The 21,210-nt window shown below is 36.4% G+C and overlaps 1 pseudogene; it reads right to left on the bottom strand.

Moving 5' to 3' along the window:
- Window positions 1-10,246: 10,246 nt before the first annotated feature.
- Window positions 10,247-20,705, bottom strand: LOC113288841 (annotated as a pseudogene).
- Between the last annotated feature and the right edge of the window lie 505 nt (window positions 20,706-21,210).

Here is a 21,210-nt window from a genome sequence, read left to right as displayed (position 1 = left end):
GCTAATGGTTAGATAAAACTCTCAGCACGAGTCATATACGAGGTTTTGACTAGTACATAGAGGAGTTTGTTACCTCGGGACAATGAGCCAAGACATGAGCAACTTCGTTACAAATTTTAGGACGAAAAATGAAAATTACAAGCATCAAGACATGAACTGAAATAAAAAATGTCCTTAAAAAGAGCATCAATATATTGATCACCATCAAAATTCTCAGTAGTAACTTGATCAACAAGATGCTTAGCACCACTCTCCAACATGATATGAGTAAGTTTGATCGCAACAACTTTCATCAAAAGGGACCAGATAGCACAAGTCTTAGATTCAACAGGAGAAGATACAGTAAAAATAAGACCTGCACCAGAGGTTGCTTTGCTGCTAAAATCTCGCCGTATATATCTTGCACCATTAGCCATAGAAAGGAAATCAAAAACACCATCGACATTACACTTACTCCATCCTACTGGAGAGGGAATTCAGTTATCCATTCTAGATCTAAGGAGCAAAGAACCAGGAAATGCCAGTCTTTTTGGAACCATGTATCTGGCATGACACAAGACAGTAAAATAACATACCAAAAGCCTCTGATATATGACATATATGGGATTTAGAGAGACTTATTGGCGTAATTCATTTCTATTTCATTCACACTCTTCTACTAGTGTTTATTTTATAAGACTACCAAATTGTACAAAGAGTCGCCAAACTCCAATACACTAAAGGCTGCTTTGAAACGTAATTGGCCATATTTGTGGCATTTTGTACCAAGTAGGTCTTGGAAAGGAAATTACCAATCATCGTGGCATTTGGTAACCATGTGGGTCTTTTGTTCTTCACATTCATCTTCAACACTTAATTATCTTTATTTATAGATCGACATATATTAGAAAAAAAATTAATATATCCCCACATGTTTTTGCACGCACAACGTATTCACGTGGAACGATGTGTCTCTTGTCTGGTGCTTGTGTTTCTCATGCCTTAATTGGCTTGAGTTGCTAGTTCTACCATAGACGGTCATAGTTTGATGGACAATAGTATTGGTGTACGAGTGGTGTCTTGTTATCGAATGCTTGTTGTCTCTCTGCTATACGCAGCGAACGACAAGTTTGATTACCGCTTATCGAGATGGCTTCAATCTGTGAACCCATGCTGACTAAATTGAACCCAGGGTGAGAAACCTCCAAGGATTAATTCAAAAGGGAAAACCAGAAGGTGTTGGAGAAAATGAGTTATTTAATAAATGGGTTTTTGGTCTTGGTGTGGTTTGATCTCATGACCTAAGGGTCTAAGGATACTCATTCATTTTTGAGTGAATGAAATGGAACCTTTAGTCCCACATTGTGGAAAACTAAAGAGCTGCTCCACTATATAACCATGTGCTCATGGATATGTTGTAAAAAATGTGGGTGGAGCGGATGGGGCAAAAAATACATGTTTCGACCCATCCCATGCGCGTATACCATGCACCAAGTTCATCTTCTACTCGTATTTATTTTGGGGGAATTTTTCTTTAGGAAATTAATTCCAAAAATGTTTTCTTAAGAGTTTTATTTGTGGGAAATTCCTTTTACGAGTTTTACTTGTTTTTGAAGAAAACCAAAACCTAACTTGATTTGCAAGTATCTCATCTTATAAATATGACTCGAAATTATGTTTTCAAAACACACAAGCATCAACTATCTCTAGGTCTACTTTTTTTTTTCTTCTTGTTTTTTGTGCGGCGTTTTGCTTCCATCCCTGTTGCTGAGTTCAAGAGTGGGTAACTTGCGTTGTGCTAACTCAAGCTATATCGGGCAGTCTTATCCTGGACACATCTTCGCACATTGGGGTTTATCATTACTTCAGAGTATACCCGCGAATTAATGTGTTAAGGACAGCTTGTTGAACCTGTGATTCTCCCCTCTTCAATTTGTTCGTGGTAGAGTTTTTTGATATAGTTCTTTATATTTATTGTTTGGTACATCTGACGTTTCTTCTATTGTTGCAAGATTCCAACAGAAGGTATAACAGTGGACGCTTGCAAAGCATCATGCTTATAAAAACGAGGTTGAGCCGCCTTCTTGATTTATATTTTCACTTCCACTTTTGAGATGACCGTGACCTGGAACTTGTGGAACCATGTCAAGTGGTGTGACAGGTAGGGAGACTTTTCATTACCTTAGTGGAAAAAAAAAGAACTCGACGCAGAAAGCCCCTGTGCGCTCCCCTTGCACAGCATGTACCTCAGTCAGGATAAAAAGATTAAGTTGTGTCAAGCTGGCTAACCGACGTGAAACTCAGTCATATCATCATGAGATGAAACCACATATAATATTACGGGACAATACCTTTATGCGATGCATCATGTTGAAAGATGAAAGGCGAGTCAACCTCTAGGTTTATCTTAGTTTTCATTTCTGGCGTACCCCAACTAGTTTAGGACAAAAAGGCTCTGGTTTTCGGTTTTCATTATTTGAAATACAAACATATAAAACCTAAATTAATATTAAGGTATATTCTTAAATAAAAAATTCTCAGAATCTCACTCATTTACATGGTTGATTTTGGGTTACAGTGTTGATTCTGAGATCACAACTTAAATTCTAATTAAATCCTCAAGACGAATTGGATCACAAGTTAAATTTGGGGTCAGGAAAGAGATTTTAAGGCTACGAGCTCATTTTGGATCACTAGAACAAATATCTCATATGTTCTCATGGGTTAAGCTCTTAACTCTTGATAAAAGTGGAGTTAACTATTTTGAAAATTGCAGTATTGATCTCAAAATATATGTATTGCTTATTTTGTGAAATTTGTTCTTTTCTATCAAATTTCTGGTGATTAGAACAAATATCTCATATGCTCTCACAGGTTAAGATCTTAACTCTTGAAACTATTTTGAGAATTATAGTATTGATCTCTCCACAATTACACTGTGAATATACTGCTAAAGGATTCCGCCATATGTTTTTTAGGAATCTTCTTTCCTCCTTGATTGCATAATCGCCAGGGAATATGTGGTGAACTTTAATCTCTATGTCTATACATGGCTAGGGAATATATAATTCGTATGTTGAGTCATATCACATAAATTGCTTTCTTATCCATAACTGGCCAAGAGAATAGTTTTTTTTTCCCGATGGTTATTTTTCTCACAAAAAAAATTGTATCTGAGTGCCTCTAACATTAATATCATTCTCTTGTTTATAACACGGTTCACGAACGGTGGTGATCTGAGTTTGAGAATAGGCTACGATTGGCGAACCCGGTTCGCAAAGTGTTATCATCTGAGTTCACGAGCCGCAGAACAGTTAGCCAACCCGGTTCACGAACTGTTGCGCTCGGGATTCATGAACAGCCTATACGGTTCACGTACCGTTCACCAACAGTCCCAATGAATTATTAACAGATGCTCAAAGACTTATTTTTTTAAATATGTTTAACATTTCCATGACCCTCATAAACACCTCTAAGAAATCACTGACCACTAAAACGCCTTGTGTAAATTGATCATGATTAAATTACTAAGTGTTTGAATGAACATCATAGTGCTTTAGTTCATAAGGCATATTTGCAAAAGAACGATCATTATATATAGTTCCGTAACCGGACCGCTGTGTATATTCTTGTATGTATTTTCAAGACTAAATTCTCATATCCTTACTTGAAAGGCTAACTAGAGATTCATCTAAACAGAGAAAATGTTTGCTTGAGTCTCAAGTTATCTTGGCTTGAATTCAAAGCAACCCTCTTGAACATCTATAAATAGAGATGCTCTTTCAACTGGGAAATTTCAATCCCCGACATTTTGTGTCCTAGTTGATATGTAGAGTCGTCCTCTATTGACCTAAATTTTGCTCTAAGAAATATAATTAGGTCTACGACTTATAGTTCACTTGGGATTCGTGAAGCCAGGTCCGACTATCTTTACCTTGATAGTTTGTGTATCTTGATTTTGCTTTTATGTTATCGAGGTTCTCATAATCTCTTCAGGCAAAATAGATAGAAATCACAAAGTTCTTTTCGTCAAAGACTTTGTGATTCCTCAAGATAATATTTTAAAACCATTTTTAATTGATTAGTTCACTATTGTTCTTGAGAGGTGGTTAAGAATCCAAGCTTCTTATCTAACTGAGTGTAAGTGTTCATGATTTGTGAGGTTTGCTAGCTTTGTCTATTGAAAACATATTTCCAAGCCTTGATCTTTGATCTAAATGGAAATCAAATAGGCTTATTTGTTGGAGGAAGATTGGTATCAAAAGTCTTCACTTAGGATGAATCAACTCTTAGGCTATAAAGGACGTCAACTAAGGGAATCAATTGCGTAGATCCTTACGAGGTTCATGAGATGTAAGAAGCGCGACTGTAACTTAATCGCTTGGAGTGTGGATTTGTCTCAACAACATTTCAGTATGAAGTCTGATAGTAGGCTAGTTTCTATAGCGATTATACAGTTTGGTATTCAAATATGGATGATCATCCCGGGGTTTTTATGCTATTGCGGTTTCCCCGATAACAAAACTTTTGGTGTCTAGTGTTTTTTCTTTTCCGCACTATATTGTTTCTCTTTGTAATAGGATCTACACAAGTACTACGTATTCAATTCTAGTGGATACGTCCATATACTTAAGACTGATTACGATACTTGTTTCTTGTAGAATTCGTATCTTGAAAGATAGATAACAAGTTTCATACTTGGCGGAATTCGGATCTGAAAATTTGGATACGACTAGATTGATCTTGGATATTGATTTTTGGAATCGTCCAAGTACTCTTCTTAACAATCAGGTTCACGGACTCCATTGTCTAGACTTTTTGATTGAAAAGAGATGGAGATATAAACTCTATATGCATATTGTCAAGGATCATTCAGTTGGTCAACTTGCAATTGCATTAGGTTTTTCCACAGATTTCCGAAAAGAAAGTTGGCAGTCTGCTTGGTACCCTTTCATTAATATAAGAAAAATTGGGTCATGCATTAGATTTTGGCTCAAATTTGTGGTCACAAGAGAGATTTTAGGTTATCAAAAAAATTCAGTTCACTATATAGTGTTCCGGCTATGAGCCCATTTTAGATCAATCATTAGGCAATTTTTTGTTTAGTGTGTGTGCGTATTTGTGTCATTAGAAATATCCAAGGACCGGGCTCCTACAAGACCGTTAGACCGACGAATTCCGGATTATGAGGAAAATTTTGGATATACAGCGAGTTTTGGGTTATAAATAACACATTTCAAATTACAGTATAAAGAAGATTTCAATCATGCGGTAAACATAATATATAGATATTAAGTTAAATTATTCTGGATTACGTTATATAATTTGGATCACAGTGTAGATATATAGTCAGAACACCAATTTTGCTTCATGAAGTAGATTTCAAGTCACGAATCAGATTTTGGGTCATGAATCAGTAGATTTTTTTCACGTGGCAAGTTCAAAATTATGTAGTAGATTACGTGCCATAAAACACACACTCATTTTGGGTCACAATGCAGAAATCGAAAATTAAAGGATATTTTAGGTCAGATAGTAGAATATATATAGGCCAATAGGTTATTTGAGGTGGCAAAGAAGGCTTTTGGTTTACTAGGCGCACTACAAAATCAGTAGCTTGTAGGGACAGGCTGTTTTTTCAAAACCGTCCCTAAAGAGGGTTATTTGGGACGCTCATGGAGTACTCGTCCATACTAGTGATCAAAATTTTAAATTAAGGCATTAATATAATCGTCCCTAAAAAAAATGACGACGAAATAGTATTAGTGACGGTGGAACAGGGGACGGTCAGAAAAACGTTATTAATATCTTCTTGGAACGGATTTGGGCCTCTTGGGACTCTTTTTAACCGTCCCAAGAAGCCTTTTGTTTTGCAGTGGCGCATATTGAGAATTGTAATTTATAATACCAGATTTCAATATACATTGAGATTTTTAGCCAACGATGGCTTTCTTTTTATCACGATACAAATTTTAGATAACTAATCACATTTTGGTTCATGGTGTAAAATGTGTGCCGTCCCAAATAATGAGATGAGAAGTATGAAATATATGTTATATATTAGATTCTGAATCACCATGTGAATAGTAGGTCGGTTTGTGGTAAATTTGTATCCGATTGTAAATTTTGGCACTTAAAAATTTGGGTGACAAAGGAAAATTTTAATCACAAGGCAGATTCAGGACCCGGACACCGAGACAAGATTCGGTTTTTATAATGCACGCATTGTGTTAGGGGACAATATTTTAAATCATAATTCATATTTTGGTACACGAATTACATTTTTGAGTCACACAGCAAATTTCACACCACTGAGACAAATACAAATATAGGATCAGTAGAAAAATCTGGATCACGGAAGTGGTTTCTATGTCAAAGTGGCAGCACAACACCACTCACCACAAATGGACTTTTGCAACTAAAATTCTCAAACAACTCTGGAGCCGGCCGTTGCAACTAGCAACAAGGCAGAGCTGCAAATGTGTGGATTGCAACGCAAGGAAAAGAAGAATTCAAATCAAAGGCAACACATGTCAGTAGTCTTAATCAAATCTTTAGTTAGTCATGTATTCCACAAACCTAAGAAAAGAACACATGATATGTGATCGATCGCTCAAGCCTTAAGCCTTAAGATAAGAGATTTAAATTAGATTAAAGAAAGCAAAAAGAAGAAGAAGGCCCTGGAATGATAAAGAATAGTTTAAGCAAAAGCAGTGGAATACTACTAGTAGTTAAACGTAACATTCATCGTTTGAAACGACACTGCATGTTGTAATCTTACCGACAATACGTATAAGAAAAAAAAAGGTAAGTTTGGTAGTCTGGCATAATAATGCAATGCATGCCTGGCTGATGACGATCCATATTTGGATATTAGCCAATTATATTCCAACTAATGTGGATCCCAAACTAGAGCAGGTTCGTTCCTCGTGTTTCGTGTAACATTCTAACTACTTACTTTATGTAATTAATTATCTTCTAGCATGCAGCAGCCTTTTGTGGCTAGAAAGTCTTGTGCATGACGGTTGCCCAAAAAAACCATGATAATTAGATATGACTAACTGAGTTTGGTTTCAGGTTTCGATCAATTAATCTTTACTTTCTCATCAATGTTTTTCAAACTTCAACTCATAATCCATTACGTCTGTAAATAGTTGTTTTTATCGTATATACTACTATCAATTACGTCTACGACCAACATTCTTAATGAGTTATTCAGATGATCTAAGCACTCTCCTAAATATATTATCTGCAGAAAAAACTCTTCTATTGCTCTATCCTTTGGCTTTGCAAGAGGGCATCTGTAATTGTTTTACTAGTTCCTGAGTTTGAACGGAATCACTGTGGAGTTGTGGAAATGGGCTTGATTCTATTTCAGTTAAAGTATTTTCTTTGAAAAGAAAAAGATAAAAGCATATTTAGTAGTCCAGGTTCATTATCAAAAAGTAAGTATTGTATGGGCAAGTAAAAACTAAAACTAAAATGATTTAGCGGCTAATTAATTAATTGTTAAACAAAAGTTGTCACGAGATGAAGTTTTCAAGCAAAGTGATTGGTGATGATAAAAAGCTTTTCCCTCCAATGAAACTACATCGACTTTCAGGGTAGAAAGCTTTGAATTTTTATAAAAATAAATAAATTAGAGTGTAACTTTGAGTTTATATGAGTGTCGGCGGCGGGAACTATTATGACATACACGGACGTCCACACAAGGAATGTAATTCCTGGGATGTTTCTTATGATATGACACACACGGACGTCCACACAAGGAATGTAATTCCTGGGATGTTTCTTATGATATGACATTGGAATGACATATATGCATACGATTGATTCTAATTCAACAAACGAATGTTTCTGCTTTTACTGCCTTTTCGCGGAAACACCATTAAATGAACAGTCTAAAGAAAATTCTCTTTTTCTTCTGAGAAGTAATTTGGATAGCTGCTTTAGAGAAGATCACTTTCTACTATATGGGAAAATTGAAAATTTTAAATTGGTTGAATAGTCTTAAGCAAGAGATAAAACAAATTTTCTGGTGTACCTCCCAACAACATTTTGGATATTAAAAACTACTCCAATGTTTTGGAGTCCAAACTTGTGCTCTTGGTTTGGTAATTTTCTGCTAAACCAAGTAGTCCAGGTTCATAACAAGTGTTGTTTTGGAGTGTCCGTCATCAAGGGCTATACGTACGCAAGCTATTTTGTAGTTACTGTTATCAATATCAAAAGCACCAAAACTGCCAAAAACACTAGAACCCATCATCGAACTGGCTGAGATATGGGAAAGAATTTGAGACGTATATTTGTGTGGCATCCAAGTACACTACGTACTACTCCTCCTTTATCAATTAAATTTCTGACTAGAATATGATGATGAGATATGAATCAAGAATGAATAGTACGCAAACTTGAAACATACTTGTTTGAAAGAAATTAAGCCAACTACTACTTCTACCACTTTCTCATCTCATCTAGCACTATATATTCTCCCTGACATCGAGTTAACTTAATACAACCACTTGCATGCACTTCTCATCTTGAACTGGTACACAAATATATCTGGCCATTTAGCCAACAGGGGTCTTTTCCATTGTTAATTCTTGTTTTATAAAGTGGTGGCAATTAAATTTGAGAAACGACGTTAACAACACATGCCTTCTTTGTGATTGGAAATAATTAATTATAATATCATCCTTTTGGCTCACTAACCCACCAAAGCAACAATCAGATCAGATTATGTAGCAATTTTCTTTCAATTTTTCCGTAAAGATAAGACAGCAAAAAGCCTCATCTTTCTTTCTTTCTTTCTTTCTTTTAAGCTAAAAGGACGTTGGACCCTTCCTCATCATCCACCCCTCACAACAACAACATCCTCCTATCCAAAATGAAACAAAAATCAAAACTAAAAAAGAGTTTTCAAGAACTTATCCTCCACAGATTTTTATTTTCTTTTCCTCTTATCATTATTAGTACATCAAACAGTCTTGTTTTTCCATTCAAACATGCATAAAGTTCTCTAGGCTTAAGACCCACCAAAAATTAAGAGCATTTCAACCATCTCGATCAATCTTAAAATTAAAAACAAGCCTCAAGTTTTGTATCCTTTTGAAAGTATGGATGGAATACTTCTTCAGAACCATGGAATATTTGTCTTTTCTTTTTTTCTCATCAATCATCACAGCACACGTGTAGCCAAGTGAATTCAGTGAACTAGAGTGAGTTTAGTTCTTCTTGACATTTGGTTGTTGGAAATGGAACTATCCTCCTCCTACTACTTAAGCTCTGATAGTCACTTTGGTGGTGCCTTCAATTATTGACTCCATGTGTCAAGGAACCTTATCTTGGCTGACATAAAGTGAGAGAATCCAAAAGGACTTGAAGTAGACTGGAGGAGGTACCAGTCGTTTGTAAAGTCAGCCCTCCTACATTCACTACCGCTAGCTTGCTTGTTTCATGGGCTTTTCTCAGTGCCATGTGATATCTAAAACCTTCGAGTCCACCCCGGGAATGCGCATGACGTGTTCTAACTTTCCACCTTGAAATGCATTATTATCCACAACTGTGGTTGGACATTGCAACCATGTATTGGATATCTTACCAGTACATGGGGCATGATTCAGATGAGCTTTGTGGAGAGCCTACACACAACACAGTTCACATCTTTTCAGAAGAGGCCCCAAATTGCTCATTCAGCAGTCTTCGTGTTGTGGTAACCTACTCATTTGCCATTTATCCTTGCAGGCAGGAGATGTTATATCTCAGTTGAAATTAGTAACTCTATATCTTAATCTAACAAACAATTCATCGCCTCCACAACTTCATCAATAAGATGGATAGCGACTAGACCACGGTTAACAAGTTAATCAGCTGCCAATAAGATTGATGCTAATAAGTAGTGAAAAAATTGCCGCAAGAACCCAAACAGTGGAAACATTCACTACAAATAAATATCAGAATGATTCAGAAACTGAACTTCCAAACTGATCGAGGTTTACATGATTTCACATTAAACCATTTTGCGAATAAAATGATCGAGGTTAATAACATTAACAAGTAAGCAAGCTAAGGGAGTTAGTATTGAATGAACAAGAAGTCAACCTGTTAAAGTTACTAAAGTGACAATCTCAAACTGTCACTAGAAGGCAAGCAAGTGAAGCAAATAATAAAGTTGCTCCAGAGAATGAGAGCTACTTACTCTTCTAGGCCTTCTTTTTTTACTCTGTTGAGTTTCAGTGTAGTGGTCTTTTTGATGTTTTGATATAACTTCGGTTGTATCTTTGGTTTTCATTTGGTACTAAGATTTTATAATTTACCAAAAAAAAAAAAAATTACTACAAGATTTCACACTAATCTCATGGCACCTATAAGACACTAAGGGTAACAAAAATTAATTAGCTATCTTGCACAGGGTGGGGCGGCGGTGGCCTTTTATTGGCACCTCTACCTCTACCTGAACCTGAAAATCTATTACCTGACGATTGTTGAGGTTGACTGGAACCTCTGCCTACACTACTTTGATTTGCTACAGGAACCCACGTCCCCTTGGCTGCTGTTGCTGCTGTGGACGACGATTGTGGTGTTGATGATCATTACCACTAACTCCATACGGTCGTTGAGTGGCCCCATGGTTGTAGTACCCACTATCCCTTTGGTGGTGAACATGAACCCCTACTGTTACTGGGTGCATTTCTAGGAGGATAGTGAAGCATATTAGCATCTGGAATTGGTGAGCCTGCCGACTGTTGGAAACCACCACCACGATACATCCTCGGATGATGCTGCCCTCTCGTGTTGGTTGTTGCTGCATATGGAGGATAGGATGGCCTTTGTAGGTTTTGATCATATGCAAGGTTGGCAGGTACAGAAGCATATGGGTTCCCATATCCGTGGACAGGTTGATTTGGAATAGGTCTTATTGTATGAGAAGGGTAGACTGGTGGTAGTAGTACTGGTAATGGTACTGGTACTGGTGCTGGTCTAACATTTCTTTGACCATGATGATATCCCCTACCTTTCGTGTAATGAGCTGTTCCATTATTATACGGTGGTGGAACTGCATGCATCTGTACCTCCCTTGGTAACTGAAGGCTGTTGACAACGAGACGCCGTGCTGCTTCACCAAGTTCTCTACCAGAAACAGTTCCAGGTGGGTTTTGCCTAATAAAATCAAAGAAAATAAGTGGTTAAAATGTGTCGAAGCTATAGAAGAAAAAAGAGTCAGTAATCTCCGTTTTGTATTGTTCCTTTTTTTACCACCAGCAAATAACAGGATCCCAACCATGTTGCGAGGGGAGAAGGGGTACAAGAATTGTTCTGTGTCACTTTCTTGGCTTGGCATGAGTGTCTATTGAACAATGTGATATGATTGTATTGGAAATAATATAGTAAGGTTACCTTCCACTTTCCCATGGTTTCCTCCCATTATCTACATGCCACTGTTTCGTACCCCTATCATCATGCAGTGAATTCCTTCCAGTATCGTTATGCCATGGTTTCCTCCCATTATCATCATGCCATGGTCTTCTCCCATTATCTTCATGCCACAAAACAGGAGCTGGCTTCAAATCTGTAGCTGAAACAATCTGCAACAAGAACAAGATAGGACATGTCAGACTTCTTTAAATTAAAAACGGTGTACAGGCTCGACAAACAAGCAAAACCCAAGGTTCACATGGAAAAGTTGAATATTAGAGAAGTTTGGAAATATTTGAGTACTGCAAACAAGTAGCATTGAAACTCCTTGTAATAAATAGCAATTAGTTGATTCTTGTCTCAAATAGGAACACAATACCACTAGGCAGAACAATACTTTTGTTTTCCGTTATAATATTATATTACCATGTCCTTGTCCAGATACAAGTAAATAAAAACGGTATCCATGAATAAAAAGATCAGCTCAAATGTTACCCAGAGTTCAGTTACCTTGTTTGGGAAAATAACCCCAGCTGGAGGTCGAGTTATGTGTTTGTGTGAATCTGGAAGTCTGTATATGGCACATCTGGAAGAAAGCAACGAATCATGAGTAAGAATAACTAGAAACTTTATGGAGGAAATTAGCCTCAAAAAGGAAATGAAAAAATTACATCACTTAATTGTTCATAATATCTTCCATTCCTGCAATAGGAGCGCGAAAGATGGTAGGGCAAGGATCTCCACGACAAAGGGATAGATAACCATTCATTCCACCACTGTAAATATGAAGAGGAAAAGAATCAGGACGTTAATGCAACACAAAACAAATATTATTGGACAACAAGAACTATAACTAGCATCAACAACTATCCAGATGTACAAACAACATCAAAGCCAACAACTCAGTTTCGCTGATACTGGAACTACATGGCAACACCAGTATACATGATAAAGTATGTTGTTTTGGTAAGAGTTTGTCCAGACTGTCATGGAAGGAATTTAGATGTTGACTAACTAGTCTCTACAGAAGGGAGTAGCATTCGAGACACAAATATAAGTACACTTTAGTAGGTTGATTGATACGAAGATCATAATGTAAGGATAACCAGCAACAGCATAAATCCGATGATAGTTACACGAGCCTTTTGATTTCATATCATACATTTACAGATGCGAGCAAAAACAAGTAAAAGAATATAACAGCTAATGCGTATATGTACAAGCTTCTATAGTTAAAGTCTCTTAACACAAACCTGGCCTTCGGGTCAATTATTTCTTTAGATTCAACACGTTCTTTGTCAGATAACTGCTTACAGCGGTCGGTCAGAGAAAATATATACGGAGAGAGAGAGGGTGAGATAGCTTCACAAAAATCATGTCAACCATTACACTGTTCCTACGCACTTCTTCTTCCTACAGCACGTTGTAGACTACAATTATTTACCAGAAGTTAAAAAAGGCGTTATCTTTATCTTTCACTGTAATATAGCATGACTAAGTAAGCTACCGTTAGTGTATGTTCCACTTTTTCAACCTCAGCAAGCAGGCGATCTTGATCAATAAAAGGTAATTTTGCAATACCCTTCAAGTAAATAAGCAAATAAGGGTTAGAAATTTAACCAAGAAATACAAACTTACTACCCAAAGACTTAATATCCATAAACAAAACTCAACCTATAGAACAGATGAGAAGAGAATCAGACCTGCCAAGCAAATCGCTTTCCATTCATGTCCACCTCAAAATCTGATTAATGCAGGTAAAAAAGGTAAGAGATTGGCATACACAGGGGAAGTATCAGAAACCCAAAAAGAATACCTGTTGGATAAAAATCAATAATAGGAGATGCCGGATCGGTCATCAGTTTCCTATAGTGCTTAGGTAGCGCGTGAGAACTGGAAGAGAGAAAAAAAATAAAAAAACATAAAAAAATTTTTTTTTGACTAACATTAAAACTGGAAAAAGAACACAAGTGAAAGGATAAAAGAAAGAATGCAACCTTGCAGCTGGAAACACAGCCAACAGCTGACTGAATGGTTTGAATGGCGAACCTAGTTCGAAACTTATATTCAGCTGATCAAGATCCTTCAAATCAGAGGCAAAGGGTGCATGGTGATATGGATAAAACCTGGAATCAGGGATTGCCAAGATTTTCAAAAAAGAAAAATATATAAACATGCCGATGCCACAGTAGTACAGTGTGGTAAAGTCATTGGGTGATGGTACAAATGACCCGAGCTCGAAACTCATCAGCACCAAATTCTTTATCGATCAAAAATAACATAAAATATACACAAACATTAAACAATATCCTTGTATATTTAAAAGACTTATTTCCTGACTAATATACAATAAATACTACATATTATTCCTCAAAATGAGTTAATATGTTAGACTAGCAACCAACAGTGGGACCTAGGAGTTATGAGCAGAACGGACACCAAGAAACTGGAAGGCAAACAAAGATGTAGATAGGTAGTTAGGTTTGCTATTGTAACCTGTGGGGTTTTTATGCCTTTACTGTGTGCGTTTGAGGTTTTAGGTGTTCTTCGAAATGACATATTACTAGTATGAGAAATCTCTTTGCTTTTGTAGGACTATGCTTGTTTGATATACCTTTTGTTCCCAAATGAAATAGAGCAACTAAACAAGAAAGAGATAAAATAAACTCACAGACATTGCACCGAATAGTGTAACACTAATCACTTCAACAAACACAACAACATCCTACTAAGGTACATCAGTAAATCGAAAAGAAAGAAAACTATAATAAGCAAATGTAATGGCAGTGTATTATAAAAAAGACAACTCATGAACTTTATAATCCTCAGTACATCTTTGTCTTTGTGTACAAAAAGAAGTCAATTTGGCCCACATTAAACACCAAAGAAACAAAAAGCAGTTGAAAATCAAGAAGAATGCAATTTTGCTTGCACAATAGACAGATTATATTAAGAATATCCAGTGGAGGAATTTATAAAGCAAATATGCCCTTCAGTAGAACAGTTGACACATCCCAAGATCACGTCATAAAATATATACATGTGAATATGATGAGATACTAGAAACTAAAACAGTAAACAGAGATGCAGGGGCATATCCTGTTTTCTTAGAGTGTTTTTCTTTTATGGGCATCTTTGCTATTATATTTCATAAGTTTATGATCTACTGATTACAGAAGAGAGTTGGGTGTTAACTTATCTACGTTCTATTGTTTCAATCCTATATTGCCCTAGTTTACTGTTTTGGTTCCTAGTATTGCATCAATTGGCGCTTGAAACGGTGATACTAGAAACTAAAACAATAAACAGAGATAGGCAAGAGAACACAAGAGTTGAGGCAATAGAACGCAGATAATTGAGGTTTAGGTTAAAACCTAACTCTCTTCTAATCAATAGATTATAAATCGTAGGGAAAGTAATAATAAAGTCTGCCTTCTAAGAAACGGCTTAGAGACTTATTTATACTAGCAAAGAAAACCTAAAGAGAATATACACTAGCAATCATACTCCTAAAAGAAAGCACTCTAAAGAAAACAGGATATGCCCCTGCATCAGAATATCAAGGAAATCCCCCCAAGAAAAAGAAGACAAAATGGCAAGTTACAAGCATACTTACCACTCCCAAGAGCAAACTCCCTCATAATAGTAGTGCATAACCCAGCACAGACCTTCTGTGTATTTTAGAACCTAATTAAGGAAAAAAGAAATTTTTATCAACCTTCAAATTCCAGAATCCTAACAACTAAGGACAAGATCTCACAAGGAAAATACGAGAGGCCAAATAATCTGAAAAACGAACTGCTTCAACAACTTCTTAATCACTGAACAAATTCTGACCATATGTTGACAGAATTCTTTTCAGGAGAAGAAAAGAAGCCCACATGAAGGTTCTAAGTGAGGAAGACTTCGATCAAAAGGAAAACTACCATAATGATCCAAAAATGCTCAGTTACATGCTTAGTTAATAGAATCACTAAATGCTTGTGACATCACCACAAAGGTTTCACAGAATGTTCATTTACATGCTTCGTTAGAATTACTAAATGCTCTATGACATCACTGCAAAGGAATAACGTTGTTTAAGGCTAAACGTTTACGGCCATTCTACAGCTGAAACCTCAGTCAACTGCACGACATCTCAGTCTACACATTTAATTATGTAAGTATTCAGAGGGACAATAGGGTTTCATTAAACAACTATCTCTGCAAAGTTAGCCGTCTCTGTTTAAGTCTTCACCGAGTCACAGAGATAATTAAATTCTTGGAACATCATTTATAAGCAGGAGGAAGCATGAATCATAACACTGGCATATAGATAAAAGGAAAAGGAACAGGAGACTAACAAAAGTGCGGGTTCCAGTAATACAACTTACAACATCCTTTCGTATAGTTTCAATTTCATCTAGAGTGTTTGCAGAAAACTTCTCCTTGTAGTACCTTTCTTTCCACCCTGATTCTCCCAGCTTTATCTAATAACATGAAGATTGCAGCTTAGATGCAAACACAAAAAGATGCCTAAATGAGCACCCATCACCAGTGAATGGAGGAGACATGTAAACCCACCAATTGAACCACATGAAAAAGAAGTTTTACCTTATCTTCCTCCTGTTTGTCAGAGTTAAAAAGGTCCGACTTCTCACGGAGTACCTCCTTTAGCTTTGTTTTTAATTCGTCTTTGTTTTCACTTATCTAACAAAAACAAAGACAGAAAAAGAATACATCTAGTTATTTCTTACCACCAAAGTTAAATAACAAACACATAGATTTTTTCTGCTACATGAACTTCTTCGAAAATGGCAATAAAATTGTGGAAAGAACTCAGTTAGCAGTGAACTGTAAAATACCACATACTTCTGTCTCAAGACTGTTCTCAACCTCAACAATGGCAGCACCAATTGTCACCCCTGAAGAAATGCGGGGAACTTTTGGAGCTCTCAAATGAATTTCACTTGCATTAGATGCTTCAGAGTGCTGGCTTTTAATGTCCAAAACTGAGAAACTTGTTGTTGCTTGCCCAATCTCACTTTCTTTTGTAAAAGTTGTGGATTTCGCTGATATGGAATTAGATCCTATCTTTTGAAATGGAGAAGGTGCAGCGGCAGAAGCCAGACGAGAACCATGATAACGGGCAACAGGGACTAAAGATTCAGGTTTTAACTGAGGTTCTGCATCGTCGCCTCTTCTTGCCTGTGCCTTTTCACGCTTGATTCTATCAGTCTGACGCTGAGATAAAAAAGTAGAATTCCAGGGTTAGGATTGACTACCTAACTGCATTAAACAATGATAACTTAACTATAATCACTAAATAAAGAAGACTTTCAGAACGAATATGTATGGACTCTATGAAGTACTGTATGTACAAATATCTATCAACTATGTTTCCCAAACTCAAAGGAAAATAACGTTTTCCAGTTGAACATGAAAAATGAAGTATTCAGCCAAACTTTAAAGACAACTTCCTCTAGCAACACACAAGTTCCAAATAGTAGGATGGTAAAACAATAAAGCAAGTTCCAATCAGTCCTCAAATATACTTTTCTACTTAAATATTCGCCTTGGACAACTTTCAAACTTCAACATTTGTTTTTAATTAAAGCTTATGAGGATAAAACTTATCAACAATCTCCAAATATAACTAATACCTACTAGCAGCCTCTCGTGTGAGGTCCATAAGTTTCAGGAATAGGAATATGTACTATTTTTGTTAAGGTTGACATATCACAGGACATTAAAATAACCTGATGCAATCGCGCTCTTTTCTGAAAAATCTCATCTTCGTAGGATCCGACAGCTTGAATGAAGTGCTCGACCCTGCTAAGATTCGGCTACAAGGAAAAAGAGAAAGCATGCCCCATAATAGGTATCAGTCCTGCTATGGAATCAGATGATGTATTGAAATCAAATTCTTATTGAAATCTTTTTCAATAACATAGAAACTATATACAATAAGAAGAATTAGGCAAAACTCAATAGGATGGATACGATCACAACAAAATACCTTGCATCCATCTGTCAAGTATCCCCCCATTGACTCAAATTCCTTTTTGTATACAGCAATCAGCAAGTTGATGGCACCCTATGTACCAATTGAGAGAGAAATCATTATAATACTCTTATGTTCAACATTGTTAGGATTTTCAAACAGTAAAGATATTGCAACATCAGCTAACACAACTTGTATTGACTAAAAATTACTAATTAGACAATGAGATTCTTGAGTTGTTCCGGAGATTGCATAACTTATAAAGACAGATCATGAGAAAACAAATAACGAACCTCACGAATTTCCAGAGTTGGCATATGAGGAAAATCATTGCCAACAAAGAAGCAAAGGAAGACGAAATCGTCGACAATGCATTCAAAATCAATCTCAAAGGGAGGTTTCATCATTCTCATTTCCAGTTCCAAGTACTCTCTAAGAATCCATATGTTGAGAAACTGCAAAGATGTACAAGCTGGTAAACCAAGTACTGAAAATATATACTAGAAGAAAGTATACATGCAAACCCCCATCCAATGAGGATTTCTGAGTCAGGCAGGAACAGAAAATAACCTGGTAAGGCTTTTTAGCAACAGCTGCAACTTCTTCTTTCTCGTCAAATTCACCAGATTTTCTCTTTACCTTCCCTTCGCAATCTGCCGCTAGATGACCCATCTGACCGCACAGGAAGCATTTGTCTTGTTGTGCAGTGAAAACAACCTGAAAGTGCCACCTAAAAGTATAGTTATTAGCAGCACACACGGAGGGAAAGAAAAAAATTAAACTAGAAAGGTCAGGAACTGGTATATCCATCTTATATCCAGAAAAGTCGTCCAACTGGTAACTTATAAAACATGAAACTCTAAGAAAAAAGAAAGAAAAAAAAAACACTCTTCCATGGTCTATTTTGTTTGGCGGATAGTTATAATTCCCGTGACAAATAATGCATTAATATCAAATTGTAAGAGTAACATCTTTTAAAAAGAGCGGAACAAAACTGACCTCCCTGAGTATCGAGAAATGCACTTCATGAGTAGCCAAAGCCAACATGATTAAATCTGCATCCTTTAAGGAAAAGAAAATGGCAAGTAATAGTAAGAGATAAGATGTTAAAATAGTAAGAGATAAGATGTTAAAATAGTAAGAGATAAGATGTTAAAATAAGAAAGATCACGCCTTTATTCTGGAACTGAGAAGCATATCCACGAATAAACACAAAAGATAAAAGTAAAACACGTACCAAACCATACAAGCAATGACGTGTATTGGCATCATAACCAGGAAGATTTCTTTGGAGACGGATGTATGACATTATTTTGTGTTCCCCTTCACCGGGTACATTTGCATCAGAAAGGATAACCTTCACAAAAATAAAAAAAAACAACGATAAGGACTAGAATTTATTGACATTTGCGGCACCAGCAGCGAGAATGTAAACATCTAAGCAATAGAAGTGGGAAAACGTAACAAATAGTAACATATACGAGGAATCAATTGATAATACCTTAATGGACCTCCAACCAGGGTCATTGTTCAGTCGAAGATGAACATAATATTGCAGGGCAATTGACAACACAGCCATGAATTCAGTTCCAGGAGTGATGACATTCGAGTCAAATACTTGAGACTCCTGTTTAGGAGGAAGCATTCTTCCTTCCATTTCAAATTCCTTTCGTAGGCGTTCTTCCTCTGCTGCCTATGCAGGGAGATAGTCAAGGTTAAAATGCATGTCCCACTTATATAGTTATGCAGAAATGACAAACCAAAACAAGTACAAGAGCTCGTACTGCTTCTGCTGCATCTTTAGCTGATCTGAAACGCCTAGAACGTTGCTGGTTCATTTTAGCTCTCGGAGCAACACCATCTACACATTGCCAAGAAATGGATAAAAAAGTGAAACACAAACATCAGTTATTGCATAGGAATGCGTAAGAATTCCTCAGTTTTGACGCTCACCAATAGCCATGTAGAGGAGCTTTCGTGGTCGAACCATCACAAAAAGCCGGTCAATGTAATCAAACATGCACTGAAAGACCTCCTCAAAAGTTGTTGGAGCGGGCTGAATATAGAAAAATGAAACAACTCAGACATGTCTTTTGTGTGAACACTACATGTCCTACATCAATCTACAGCAAATGGCACACATTCACAACCAGAAATTAACTAGGAGCCTGCTGGAATCCCTTGGAGATGAACCTAACGCTACTAGTAGTGAGAACGATCTCCTCATACAAAGGATCTCCAGCACAACAAAAAAACACAAAAGTCTGAAACTACAAAGTTACCTACCATATCCAACTGGATAATAATTTAAAGATATCCTGAACATCAAATTCAAAGGGGCTTTCCTTCTACCAGTAAAACGGTAATATATTTTGACATAAATTTGCAGGGCGAAAATCAGTCTCATCAAAAAATCTGCCTAACTCGTATGGTGCTAGTGCTACCTGTATGTCTACGGTATTTGGTATATAGGGTAGAGCCGCGCATAAAGTAAGCTATAAAAATACTTATAAAGGAGAATGATGCATATACCAAGGAAGCCAATTAAGTGAAAGTATCTTTATAGAGAGCCATAATTTATCGAGAGACATTATTCAAGAGAATGATGCTATGTAGCATACTAGTCAATTAAGCTACATGAAACTCAACCAGTATGCTACATAGCTCGTTACCTGTATGCCCAGCTATAACACAGTTCAAAACAAACTCTTCATTCAAGAGTATAACTATTAACAGAATATGGTATCTCAGAATTCTAGTATGCTGGCCAACCATCTAACAAGGTTATGATAAAATTATTAGATACTGTCAAGGACAGAACTTTAAGCCAGAAACTCTAATCGGCCATTCATTTTAATCATGACCTAGGTATTTCCATCTCCAAAAGAAGCGCCTAGCTAACTGTCACACCTTCAAATTCAAACCATGCTAGTTCAGTTTCGTTTTTTTTTTAAATCCCATTTTTACTGTTGATCATTTTCCAGAAACTATTCATAATTCCAACAACTACATAACATCAATACTTCAGCTTTTTTTGCACAACTAACTCAAAATTCATAAAGAATCCATTCAAAATCAACAATCAACAATTAAATGAAGAGAAGAACAAGATAATGAATCATACCCGATCTTCTGGATGAAAACAAGGATGAATAATGCCATTCATATCAAGATATAAATTATCATATTCGATATTGTTAGGATTAGGTTTACTAGTATCAATTGGTATTCTAATGCCATCAATTTCAACTGCTTCTTCTTCATTAACATCTACTACTACTAATGGGTACTTCTCTGCCAACCATCTATAAAAGGCTGGAACTCCCATTTCCACTAATCTCTCAAAAACTCCAAAAATCAAAGAATAGATAGATAAATTCCTATTTTCAAGCTCATAGCTTTTTTCGATTTTGCTCTAGATTAGGGCTCGAATTTGATGATTTAAAGGGTGTAAGACAATTATGCCCTCACTTAGTTGTGTAGGGAGTTGAAATATAAGGGTGTTTATGTAATTGATGGATACTCGCCGTCATTCATACTTTTGTGATTGGCATTTTTCATTTATTCCTTGTTGAGTGAAATTGGTGATGCATGTTGGGACAAAATATTTTACAGTGGCAATGCACCGGCGATGGTACTTCCACGCAACTTTAAGTATAAACCAGCAACCGATCCAGGAATTCAAATTTTAGGGCTATTTTATCTTTTTCTCCCGTGAGCTATCAAATTCACTTGTAAAATACATCAACAGGACAAAGTGAGCTATACCAAATCAAATCTGTTCACCTTGTAGTTATTTCAAACAAAATCGATATGCACCTTACAGCAATATT

The sequence above is a fragment of the Papaver somniferum genome, chromosome 6, assembly GCF_003573695.1.
Source record: "Papaver somniferum cultivar HN1 chromosome 6, ASM357369v1, whole genome shotgun sequence".
In the NCBI taxonomy this organism is placed as follows: domain Eukaryota; kingdom Viridiplantae; phylum Streptophyta; class Magnoliopsida; order Ranunculales; family Papaveraceae; genus Papaver; species Papaver somniferum.
This window is presented reverse-complemented; position numbering and strand designations above follow the sequence as displayed.